This window comes from Neodiprion virginianus, chromosome 1 (genome assembly GCF_021901495.1).
Source record: "Neodiprion virginianus isolate iyNeoVirg1 chromosome 1, iyNeoVirg1.1, whole genome shotgun sequence".
NCBI lineage: Eukaryota > Metazoa > Arthropoda > Insecta > Hymenoptera > Diprionidae > Neodiprion > Neodiprion virginianus.
In genome coordinates, this window is record NC_060877.1 from 39,288,952 (window position 1) to 39,302,628 (window position 13,677).

At 40.5% G+C, this 13,677-nt stretch overlaps 1 protein-coding gene across 2 annotated transcripts in view; it reads left to right on the forward strand.

The window, feature by feature from the left end:
- The window catches only part of LOC124310527 (pikachurin), an 83,538-nt gene that overhangs the window by 42,725 nt on the left and 27,136 nt on the right, over nt 1-13,677 (forward strand). The window lies entirely within an intron of this gene.

Below are 13,677 nucleotides of genomic sequence, written 5' to 3' on the forward strand. Positions count from 1 at the left end.
GAGAACGGCTGTTTGCCAGCAGCGTTGCGAATTTGGTGTTTTCCCCGCTAAATCTAGCGGTTTTGAAAGATTCTTGGGGAGAATATTCAACTGTTTGTTGGTTGGCGGGAAATTTGGCGATTTTCAAAGCAATTCAAATTTCTTAGCGGTGGTTCTCGCCAATTCCATATTTTTAACGGAAAATTTGATGGTTTGATTTTTTTTTTTTATAACGGCGTGATTTTTACACCATTTTTTTCCTCCGAAAATATAAATCAACAAAGAGGTACAATCACAAATGCAAATACGCTAAACTCACAGTCAAATATGAAACCAAATGAACTAAAACTACAATCACATATAAACCTGAATAACGAGTCAAATATGATCTCAAATAAACAAACCCACATCCAGACATAACCCCAAATGAACAAACTCCAAACAGGCCACCTAAAAACTCGAATGCATGAAAAATTATTCGCGAACCTCACACTCAGGTTTTCCAATTTAACGTCAGATACAACATTTATCACAAAACGCAAACCAATGAAATTGGTTTTGCTAGCGTTATGCTCGTTTTCGTTTTCGTTGGGTTTTATGTACGTCTTTTGATTGATTTGTCGGTTTTAGTTTTTAAAGTTTGGTGTTCTTTTTTTTTGGCGGAAAACGTAGCTAATTCCGTGATCTTAGGTGGGAAATGGTGCAGGCGAATCTAGCGGTTTTTTGTGGGATTTGACAAAGACCCAAGCGGAATTATTACAATCTGAGTTGGCAGCACTGCTTGCCCGGATCAACCAGGCCTACCTCCATAATTATAACCTCAAAAATTTTGAGGTTAGAGACACTTGGTCACCCTGTACATATCCTACATATATGTATAAGGTATACAGCAGTGTCTATTTTTCCAACGCCGTTGGAATTGTTCTCTTCCGTTCTAATCATTCCTGATTGCCAATTCCGAGGGATGCATCCTCAACACACTGATTCGGGGCGCAGCTAACTGCTCGATATGTATGCCGGAATACCGCATACACACTCCAGCGCGCGATATTCGTTGTTCCGCGGTTTCTCGCCATGGTTATTACCAGGACGATATCCCCGTTCAACGGTTTTCAATCAAACGGCTTGAAATCAGCGTTGATTAACCCTCGTTCCGATCTCGAATTTGCCGGGCGTCGGAAAACGGACGGACGAAATAAAACGGGGAGAAAATAACGACGAAAGCACGTATTCGTGCAGCTTGCAACATCATTTGTAGGCTTAATCTGTGATTTTACTTTTAATTGTAAGGCGGAAAAAAGAGACGACGTATCGCACGGAGTATAAAGAGTGGAACGTACAACTTTAATCTTCCTATACAGAGGTGTGACCAACGGCTTAACATAAAAGTCACTAGGCTGGCCTATAAGTTAGATATAACTAGTTAGGTGTTCTTTATTTGAAAAACATCGTTTTTTCATCCCATCGTGAATTATTATCTTTAAAGCAGTATCGGCACTACCTAAGATTTTTCGCGTGAATTGCATTCGGAGAAGAGAGAAGGAGGAAATGGCCGTCGCACGGTATGCGAACACCGTGAAAAAGAAAAGCTCAGGGTGCGCAACAGCGATTTTTGCAAGGGGAGTTATGACGTATTAGAGTCACGGAGTCTTCCGGGGTTTCGGGGCTGCAGCCGTTCTACGACGATGCACCTCGTTGAACTATCGGCTCCGGTGAAGCGAAAAATTTGCAGACGATCCCCTCACATTTTCCCGTAAACCCCATGCGCCGTCATTGAGGAATGTATTCAGACTTACATGTATTACGTATATGCAACGGTACATATATGTAGAGATGTAATATATTGCATGGATATAGGGTTACACGTACTATAAAATATCGTCGACGGGATCAGTCAAATTCCAAATATATCATTTTAAAGATTTTTCACCTAGAGAACTAGTTTTTATATTTGCTTTCGAAAACTAACTTGTGAATAACTTTAGCTTCAAAGGATGATTCGCTTATTTTCGTGTATTATCGGCTCAGCATCTTTTGAAAAAAAGTTCGTATCAATAAAGCAGAATTTTATTGAATCGACCAAATCATTATTTCACTGTATTACTAATAAAATGTTTATTTCTTTGGATTCTGCGGACTTGCGAATCGTTGACAGATTCGAAGGTAAATCATGTTTCTGCCCGTAAACAATTTGATTGATTGAATATCGTGATTTCACAGGACCTATTAATTCTCTGATTCTATGAAACTACAATGGGTGTACAGGAAAATATTTTACTGATTTACAGCTGTTATTTATATCAGGCAGCAACAGATATCCAACGATAACGTTTTGTTGAAAATAATAAATTTTTATTCGTGTGATTGCGAGTGAGACGTCGTTTGACGTTTATGTGATCCATTTCGTGTCCTGAATTCAATAGAAATCGTTTCATCGATTCTCGTTAAATCGGGCCAAAAAACAAAAACAAAATGAAATTATTACCTCAAGTTTTTCAAATTCATATGACCCTCGGTTCGGAACTGATTAAGGAAATCGATCTTGCTGAATTTTATTTCTTCTTTATTCAATTAGTTTTATTTTCGTGCGTGCATGCAGAGTTAAAAATTATTTAAAAATGAAAAAATAGAATATGTTTGAAAACAATTTGATGCTCAGCATGTCCAAGCTTTCAGGTCACTCGGGTGTTTGACAATAAGACTTCACGGTATCGTCATTTTACATGTATATGAAGTCGAACTTCATACAATCCGTAAATCCATCCATAAGGTGCAGGGTGTTCCATAGTTGTACTGTGACAATCTGAAACAGTGAGAAAATGTACAACAGCAGGAGGCCAAGCGTCTGGATCTTCTATGACGAGGAGCCGCCCTATGGGGGGTTTGGCAACGGGGAGGGGGGAATTTCGCAGACGGCGTGGCATTCGCACTAGCGAAATGAAACGTTGGCTGAAATGCGAGATGCGTGACCCGAGGGAAAATGAGGGGGAGGTTGCGGGGCACAAAGAAACGGAGCTTTCAGAGTTTCGAACGGTTTTTTGCTTCCGGATATCAAAGTGTTTAAAGAAGAATATATTCCTGGTGTAGAACGGAAGCCACCTTTAAATTTACTGACCATGAGACGCGGGCGCGAAATTCGAATATAAATTTCTGTCGTTTGAAGCGGTTCCAACAATCCGTCAGTGACTGAAACTTGAATTCTACGAGTCTCGTACAATTCGGAGGGTTGAATTTTTTTTTTCACAACACCATCAACAACACCCTTTAAATATTTGATTTTGTACAGTAAGAAGCGAGTATCAATCTCTCTAGCAGTTTTATAACTCGCAAGGAATTCAGGGGCGGGGGTTGAACGGGAAAAAGTCACAAAGCATGAAAGATCTGAAAGGCACGACGACTGAGCGTCGAGTTTGTCTTGCTCCGTTAGAGCTTTTCTTCGCGTACGAGACAGTTCTCTCGACGTTTCTACGTGTAAAAAATTGTCTACTAAAAGAACAGCTCCTTCCAGAATGATAAATTATTCACATCTGGCAGGCTGCATGTATAACAAGATGTAAAGAAATTATTTGATGTAACCGTACCTTGTAGATTACATACAGCGATGACAGTCACGTGCCGAACCGCGAAGCAACAGCGCGGCGATTCTCGTTCATTGCGGTGTTGAAGTTATGCCAGTGATCTGATCACGATGAATATTATTATCGCCCTATTGGAATTCCAATCGTCGTTGGATTCATAATCATCCGATCGAACGCGATTACTCTTCAGCATTCCACGCACGCACCCTGTAATATAAAATCCTCCGCGATTTTATGACCACACAGTCGCAATTTAGGGGGACGATGGAAAACAGGGTCATGTCGAAAAGTAGTTTTTTTTTTATTGAAACACGAGGAAGAAAGTTGCCTCGATGCTACCTGAATAATTTCAAAATCTTACACTATCGTTCAATTTATTCGAATCACACATTTTTTGATCCGACTTTCGATTTCTTGTTAATTTACAATGCGTCTAGTATACGGATATAATAATGTGGATATGCGCACGGACAGAGGAATAATAATTCTTTGACCAATACGAAAAAACGAGACACGCAAATCAGTTCAGTCCCCTTTTTCGTTTTATAGTCCGTCTACGTATATTTGATCAAAAAACCAATTTGAGACCCGTCCAGATTACAGGACGCGCGTTAAAAATTCAGAACTGTTAATTTCACGCCGACGTTGGTTTTGAAAAACCAACAGAATAACGTTCTCGACGGTAAACGGGAGAGAAAAAACCTGCGTGGCTGCGAACGTTTGCCTCGAAACACCTTGTGTCGGGAAAAAAATAAGTCGGGTCTGATAAAAAACGAGTTCGCCCTTTTCTTTTATTATTTCTGCCGACCCTTTTTTTTTTTCACCATCAACCCGTAAAATTTGACCACGCGTCCGCAAGCTCCGTTCCGGCCATCGCGGGAGGCGCGGGTGACTCGATGAAATTAAGAAGCTACTTCGAAAAGCTCGTTCGCCGTTCGCCCGCCACGGGAAACCGGGGAAAATCAATAAACGAGGAGTTTGTAGACTCGCTTGCCCGGCCGACGGTGATGGTTGCTCCTCTTTAACGCCGGGCGCTCCTCGTCGAAGGGCCACCCTCTTAGGCAGCTGCCGACCGACCCCCCGCCGCACGATCACAACGGCTATACTTAATCACGCGACTGCGACAAACTCTGGATAAAATATCGACACCGCGACTAGCCGTAAGGCTGCGGTGCAGCCGTGGTAAGAATGAAAGAAGAACGGAGAAACGTTGACTCCGGGAACGTGAAATAAAATGAAATGAAATGAAATGAAATGAGATGAAATTCCACCCAGGGAAGGACCAACCTAAAGTGTGATTTAAATTTTTGCCATGGCTGATAAGAAAGAGACAGAAAAACGAGAGGAGAAACGCTGCAGGGTTATGAAAAGGTTTAAAGAAGCTAAAACGAGCTCGGAGTTTTTCCTTGAAACGCGTTTCTTTTCTTTAATGTCGAAATAAAAAATTTTCACCGCATCGATTCTTCGAAAAGAAGTCAAATAGTGGGGATTAAACAGTGCGTGGGTTTAGTTTCATTGTAAACGCAATTTTTATGCCAGGCGCGAGATTCCAGCGTATTGTATAAGAAAAAAAAATAAAATAAAAAAAATACCCAAAGCTTAATATCGAACCCTCCGACGCAATTCGGTTGGGTTTCTAATCTCAAATAAGGAGGGGCTGTTTTACATATTATCCACACCGAAAATGAATGATTAATCGTTCGAGGTACTTTGCGCAAATATATCGTTTCGAGAATTCACATGTAAATATATAATCGAGTATCCGGGAATTTGTTTTTCATTTTGTCGGTTTTTGGGGGTGAAAAAAAATAAAAATAAAAATAAACTCTAAAAACACAGGTAAAAAAGAACACAAGCCGAAACTGTATTATAAAAATTATTGCCAATAGTGACAGAGAGAGAGATAGAGGGGAAAAAAATAAACCGTTCGGTGTTCGTACTTAATTTTTTTTTAATACACGTTTTCTGCCATACCTGCAGTGAATTGTTCCGTGAACGTAATATTCCATAATAAACAGGAAAGCCAATTCGGCCGGTGTCGTACGTGTAGTAAAAATTTAAACACGTGTGTCACGTGCTCGTCCTTCCGTCTGACCAACACGGCGTATTACCATTGCCTGCAGAACTCGCCTGTTGTATCCGCAGTGATAAATCCCCGTAGGCATAAGGCGTGTTATACGGCTGGTTAAAATATAAATTGCGTAGTCCGCGTGTCACTGACACGGAGGGAATAAAGCGTCGAGGTAGCAGAATCACGTTTCGAGGGACGACTGCGCGTGGTTATGGCTCCTAAAAAATGGCGTAAATTTCCAGGACGACCTGTTGGAATCGGTTCTCCCCAGGTTCTAAAGTCTGAACGACGAAATACTCGGCGGCTCCGAGTGTTACCCGCCTACTTATAAATATCGGTATTGCTTCGATCCTCGACATAGAGGTGCCGCTGGATTCCGAAGGATATCGATCCCCTGATAAACCGGTTAGGCTCCATGTGATGCGCCTGATGTTAGTACGCTGATCCCACTGCCACTGCTTAGTTTTTTCTCTCCGATCGCTGCAAGTTCAGGGGGTTGCCGAGTTGAAAATCAATACCTTGCGTTTCTTTGATGACAAGATGGTCGCGCAATGCGCATTCATCGAATTAATGTATTCACGAATCGTAAGGGATGATAATTTCTGGAAATATGTAAGGAAAAATATTGTAAATTTGTAAACTATATCGATTATTTATTTCGCGACGCGACTCGAAATGGTTTGAAATTTAGTACATCCCTTCGACTTCACATTTTTAATTCAACAATCAAGTCGATATTGTTATTTCGTCGATCACAGTCGAAGTCGGTAATATCAATGTAAAAAAAAAATCCGTCTCAAATGAGATTGTATATAAAAATTTCCGAATAAAACCAATCATCGCGGTATAAAATTAAACAAATATTACATTTTTTAATATTTTGACGCTATTTAAAATAAAATAAAAAAATACGATGTCCGAGTTCTTGTTTATAAAATTTTATTTTCCTCGTATTGCATTTTTGTGAAACTCATCATCGCGCGCTTGCGAATGCGTTAATTTCATGAATACTTAATGTGCAATTATCTCGTGTCGAAATAACCGAAAAAGCAATGTTTTTCAACCTGCCAACCTTCCCAAAATATTTCCATATTCTGCAGCTAAATAATTATATTCGTGTTATCAACCGAGTGACGATTTGTAAACTCACTTACACCTGTTATTCCAGCATTGACCCTTTCAATCACAAATATTTCAACTCACTATTTTGGCCTGCATTTTATTACTCGGGGGTTTTTAGGATCACTCGTTACGAATCTGAGGTTAGAATTTGATAATTTCTGTATCCAAGATGGCGGATCCAATACGGACGATCTAAAATCGAAAAAACCATCAAATTCGATTTTTCCACATTTTAATAGTCATACGAAGTAACAAAGATCACTTCAAGTTGTAAATTAATTGTGATAAGGCCAGGACAGGGAAATGTTTTAAGTGGGACGCTGAGCATCCCTCTGCGACTAAAAGGGTTAATGGCGAAAAGGGCCGACAGGTGAGTTGAGGTCCGGGGTCAAAGGTTCGAACAAAAGGTGACGAGCATGACCGAGAAGCGAAGGGTCGGGTCCCCGACGCAGGTTTCGTTCCCCGACCTTTTCGAATTCGAATGTTAGCCTTAACATTTTGCGCGTGCACAGCTGCCGGTGACGTGGGGAATAACAATAAATATATTTATTTAGAGGGGCTTCGGCGTCGCTCACGATCAGCTACAGCGGTAAAACCGCTTTCTCGGTGTTCCTCGCGTTTGACTTGATTACAAAATCGATGGAACCAGTGCAGAAATACTGGCTTCATGGCTATCTTTTTTAGCCTTCTCCTACTTCATTCCTCCAACTCCCGCTCACATAATATAACCCACTGCGATTCGAGAAGCTAATGAATAAACTGAACTTTCGAATAAAAATATGAGGAAAAAGTAACGCTTTACCAGCAGATTTTCATGCTACATTACAAAACCATCGTTGCTCATTTGAATATCGAACGTTACGTACCTACGCTTTATAAATTGGAGGGGCGGGCAAAGTGGGCAACTTACGTAATTAACGCTTCAAATAGAGGTTTGAATCAATGGATCTCCAAATTTTTATTGAAAAACTAAAACCCAACCGATTCCGGGCGTTCAACACCGTTGTACGAAAAGTCCGGAAATTGCGGGGAAAATGGAAATTTTTGAAAATTGAAAAATGCTTTGCATTCATTTTAGTATTTACTTTAGAATACTTTAAACATGAGATTATCTACGTATATGTAAGAGGCTTATGGAGAAAAGGCGGGCAAAACGGGCCCTTCTTCAAACAATGTTTCAAAGTCATGCGCAAAGTTTTAAGGGTACGCTTTTATGCTCGCCTTTTCCTAAGTTCTCATGATATATAGTTGATTTCGTGTTTGCAGTTTGATAGAGCAAGCAAATAATGAAATTTAAAACATTTTTCGAAGTTTAAGAAAAATTATGGAAAATTTTCAGGAGTACCCACTTTGCCCGCCTCTCATCTTCATATAATTCAAACCGCCCTAAGGTCCTTCATGGTCTTCGCCTCTCGATGTTTTGTACACCCTTCGTCATTCGCTATTTATTTATACAGTGTGATAGCGTTTGCAGTCTCCCTGATTTTTGTCCTCAAAGTTTTACACGCAGATGCAGGATGCGTACAAAATCATACAATTACCGAGTATAAACATGATATTTCATGCATTCATTTAATTAAGGGTGAACCTCGAAATCCCCCGCTTTTTCAATTACGTTGAATGGATAAAAGTAAAAAACAAAGAAAAAGTAAAAACTGGCAATTCTTTTTCCCTGTGTTAACAAAAAACTCTCTTCTGAATAAACAATGAATGTAAGGTTCCGCCGAAAATGTCACCGAGAAGAACGATAATGAAAAATTTACGGTTCTAGTAGGAATAGATAGGGTAGAAATTTGTTTACGAGAAACAGCATTCAATGTTTTTGTTTTAAAATTGAGATCTGAAATATGCCGCCTGTGACTCTCACAATTTTCTTACATTGCAGTTATTTCCTAAAAACAGCAATACATTTCTTAAATTTATTTTCTCCAGACATCTACTGCAGTGTGTAAAAATTAACTGGAGGGTAAAAAAGCTTCATAATTTATTTAAACCGTTGAGCGGTTTTCTCGTTACTTTTTTATTTTTCTACCTTTAAAGAAGAAGAAAAAAAAAGAGAGAAACGGGCAGGGAGTGGAGGTGAATATAATGGTGTACCCAGTAATGTGTCATTTTCGGTGACCCAGTTACGCGCTGTATAACATTGCGAGGCTCGGCATAAGCGGCATCCTCGCATCGCAAGCTGCTTTCGCAGTGGAATTCGTCGCCTGACAAACCACCGTGCCAAATTTCTCCCCCGCCGCCGCCACTTTTCCTCCTTTAATAATCTACGCGGTAATATAATCGTAAATGGCGTAATGGCGTCACGTCGAAAATAAGCTGCTCTGAGACGAAATTCCGATACGCCCAGCAATAAAGTCGAATTCTATCAGGCACGAGAAATTTCCCTTCATCGAATAGAATCGATGAGAAAAGAGAAAATTTACTCCAATTGTGAGAAGAAATTCGTTTCCATCGACAAAGCTTCTTTCTCGTCGCTCCACGATAATAGAAAACAATTGAATTGCGGATGTTATCACTTCTCTGGTATTTAAAAAGTTTACCGAAAATTGGCCGATTAGAAGAAGAAAAAAAATGTTTTCACGCTATTCAGATACGCGAAGTTATAATTTGATGTGATCTAAGCTAGAGATGCGAAAATTGTGGGGTACAATTTTAAAAGTCAAAATTCTTGAAATTCGGTTCAAGGTCTGCTCGAATCAAAATTTCGATAAGTGGTAGTGTTTTTTTTTTTTCTCCGTGACAGCTCAGACACTTTTGGTTTCTTATACCTCTTGAATTCTAGTAGAAAAAGAAGGTCAAAGGTATTCGATAAACGATGTCTGCCTTCACCGCAACCGCTTTTACTTTGACTAGCCCCACGGCTCGTGACTTTTACCCGATTATGCATTACACTTCAAAAGGCTAGCTAAACTGTTATAATAAGACTAGGTTATGAGAAAATTCTCCTCAGGCGTATCTGCCAGTCTTCAAACAATATCCAGAGTTGACTCTGCAACGTGAAGAACAAAAGTTGCTAACCATTTTCCACTCGAATGATTAGCCATCAAATCACGTCACTACTTTTTGAAAAAGAGTTGAAACTGTGAAACAAATATGACAGATATATTGGAGTTTAATATCTATGAATTATTTCTGAAATTAAACTTTAAAACTGACTGTCAAACTTTTTTCGATTGAAAGTTCATGCCGATATTGTCAATTGCAAATTGTAAAACATTATGAAATTGTTTCTTACTTTTATGAGGTAAAGAGTTGCGCAAGGAGCTATTTAAACACCTTAATTTTTGTAGACGTTACTCGTACAAACATCCATGAACGTACACTGATTGTGAACAGACAGGAAAAGTTCGTTTCTTCAGACTTTATTGGCGTTTAAAATTTTACGCGAATCTCAAGAAGTTCACCGACGTCTCCTCTCAACAACCTACTTCGGACCTTCCTTTCCAAAAACCGTTATTCCCCCCCGGTATCGCTTCCAAAGGCCGTTGTTGCAGTTTTTCCAGCAGAAAGGTGCAACTAAATTATTTGCTCTTAATGTTTTTTTCGCCTGCTTCTGCCATTCGAGTTCCGCAATTTACTACACAGTCTTTAACCATTTTCACTTCTTATCGCAGTCAAGAAGTATATTTCCAACTTCACTCCTACTGTATTTTCTCATAACTATTGCGATGGTTTGAATTTCGTGCAACAATAAACGGATGACAAGATCTTGTCAACAAAACGTCGCAAACGAAAGAAATTGATTTTGCTTCCTAATCAGCAGGAAATGTTGCATTGACAACTTTAATCGCACAGCAAGTAATTCCTTATATGACATTTTCTTATGATTCCAATAATATGAGCGGTGTTGCAGCAACACTCATTTTGCTAACATTTTTTACCAACTAAACAGCCGATGAAAATTTTCTTATGTAGTGTCATTCGAATTTCTTAGGATTCATCCCCTTCACGTGTCGGGGATGTTGTTTCATTCCTGCTCGTATCGATATTGATTTCTTCAATGCTTTCTTCGTTTGCCACAATTTTTTATTCGGACGGCAAGGGTGGCCATTCACCCCTAAATCAGACTGATTACAAACTCGGCAAGAAATTGGCCCGGGCATCGTCAAAGCGCGGGTCTCCAAATGTTTTCAGAACACTCAAAGTGAAACGAGCAAATGGCGTGTTCCTCCTTCGCCAGTCGGCACCGAAAACCCATTTCTCCGCACTCGCACCGTCGCATAGAATCGATAGATTCGAACCACACGAAGCGGCGCGACGCTTGCAAGCTCTGACAAACCGTGTTTCGTGTATTGCGGGTAGTAAATGATGCGTGTAATGCTGCACACGCCTCGGCTTCGTTATTACCATAATCGATTCCGCCGCTGCAGGACCTCCTGCATTCGGCACGCGAGGATCGAGGATGTCGGGGGGCGAGTTTGATGTTCCGAATTTGAAAAGTTACGAAAGTGCTTAATTCCGAGGTATTTGTTGGCGAAAGTTGAAGTAAAGAAATCAAACCTTGAAGAAACGACGAAGCTTCGAATGGTCGGAAATCCGACGGCTCAAATTTCCGAAATGCTAGATTCCAGAAATTCAAGTTACGATTGAGTAAAGTTCCGATAGAGCGAAATTCCAGAAGTTCACGGAACTGAAATATCGTCGATTATTAGAAATTTTTCAGATTTTTAAAGTTTGTCATTTTCGCACTTTCGAAACTTCGACTTTTCGGAGTTACGCTTTTTCGGGATTTTGTCCTTTGGGAACTTTGCGTTTCCGGAACTTTTGAGCGTCGGGTTTTGGACAATTCGAAAATTTAATGTTTCGTCAAAGTTAGATTTTATTACTGTAACTTTCGCCGCGAAAAAATTCGTAATTTCGCTCTTTCGGAACTTTTAAAATTCGGAATTTTAACCTCGCCCCAACGTCGGATAACCGCCGTCCGCGTTTCGTACTTCAAGGCGTCCTTTCGACCGAGTAAAACGCGCGGCTGCACGAACTCGCCATAAATTCGACAATTAATTGCAAGGGAGAAACTTTCCTAGGTGTATGTATATCGAACCGCCACGCGACGGTTTTCCAAAAAGCTCCGCTGCTATACGAACTCAGGAAATCCTCGAAATCGTTTAAACAGCTTCGAGAATTCGCCGGTTTAGGTTAGTGAAAAAATTTCACGCGTCAGTGTAATTTCTCGAGTTTGATCGATGAATTTCAATTTTCGATATGATCCTAGAGTGAATCGCACCAATTTCCGGGTAAATGAATTTCGTGCTGGTTTCATGTTTTTTTGTTCAATTTTGATAGCTCGACGGCTACCGCTGCCACCAAATTTCTCCCCCGGTAACGATTTTATTACTCGTCACGCGTGTGCGTCTGTGCGTGTATAGAATGGGAAAATTGGTGTGTGTATATATATATATACATACATATACAACCAGGTGAATCGAACGGAGGGGAGGAGCAGCTGAGGCGGCTTAATGGAGTCAGGAATTTCCCTATGGATTAGCCTATATATGTATGTACATACCTGTATGTAAGAGTACGTGTAGGTATGGCACATAGTCATATGTACTAGCTCGCCGGTTACCATCGTGCAAAACCCCGCGCAAAGTCTGCAACTACGCGCTGCCTCGAGGGCAATCAATACGATAGATAATTTGAATTCTTTGGAAAAGCCTGTAATTATACTAGTACAAGGGCCCGACAACTAACTCCATTAATCAAACTCCCGGAAGCTTGATTTCCACTCTCGAAATTCATTTCGCGGCGCATGCTGATCGTTGGCTAAAGAATTTCGAAGACCTCTAGCGTGTATCGCGTAGGTTGAACAGTTCGGGGAAATATCAGGGGGCGAATTTTGAACGTTTCAGATATTTTAATTTTTTTTTGAGAAAAGAAAAAAGTGAAAGTATAAGCGCAAATTTTATCCGAACAATTTAATTTCATACTTTCATGTGCGTAGTCAAGAAGTAGAAAAAAAATAAATGAATAAATAAGAATCAGTGAAGTCACTCTGAACAGAGAAATAAAAAAACAAGTTAAAGAACGAACGAGGTAACAGAGAAAAGAAGCAGGACGCTGCAGGCTTCATTCACGAGGCAATGCAGCGTTTTTGCGTAGCGGGGATGAAGGGGGGATGCACGGGATAAAAGGGCTTCCGACTCATTGCCGGAGCTCATTTATCGCCGTCTCGGTAACACGCGAAACATCGCGTTTCCCCTTCGAAGTCGCGGCATATTTCCCGTCGTGATTGATACGGATCCTCCGAATTTAGTTTCGGTTGCCATCTGCGCGGCTTAGGATCGGCAATTTTTTACCCTTGTCCTTTTTTTTTTAATTTTTTTTTTTTACCTCGTTGTGTTTCTCGGCTCCCTTGTCAGTTTTTCTTTTTTATCAGCCCCCCACCCCCACCCCGCCCGCTCCCCTATATTTCCGCCCCTGCCGGATACACCCCGGCTTTCTTACGACGTCGACTCACGGTTCACGAATCAATCTTTTTATAATGCGGCGCTTTACCTTCGTTCGTTCCCTGGTTCACCTCAAACCCTGCCACACGTCCTGTCGGATGAAACGACGCTTCGTCTCACGTACGGGATTCGAGGAAACGAATGGATTCTCGCTTAATCGTCTGCTGCAGATACCTTTTATCATATCCTTTTTTGAATGAAATTTTTGGAAAAAGTCGTTCCCACTGTCTGTGTGCATTAAGGGGGGGGGGGGGGGGGGTAGAGCTTGAACGGTCCAAAATCATACTTATTTTAAGGAGGTTTTGTTTTTAAAGAAAATGAAAATATTCAAAGCAATTTGAGTTTGAGATCTTTATTATTCATAGTTTCAAGAACATTTCAGAATTTTTTCATTGAAATCAATAACAAAATGCCGGCACGACGCATAAAAGTAGCGAACGACCACGTTTTCAATCCGGTGGTGCAGATTCCTCGGTCA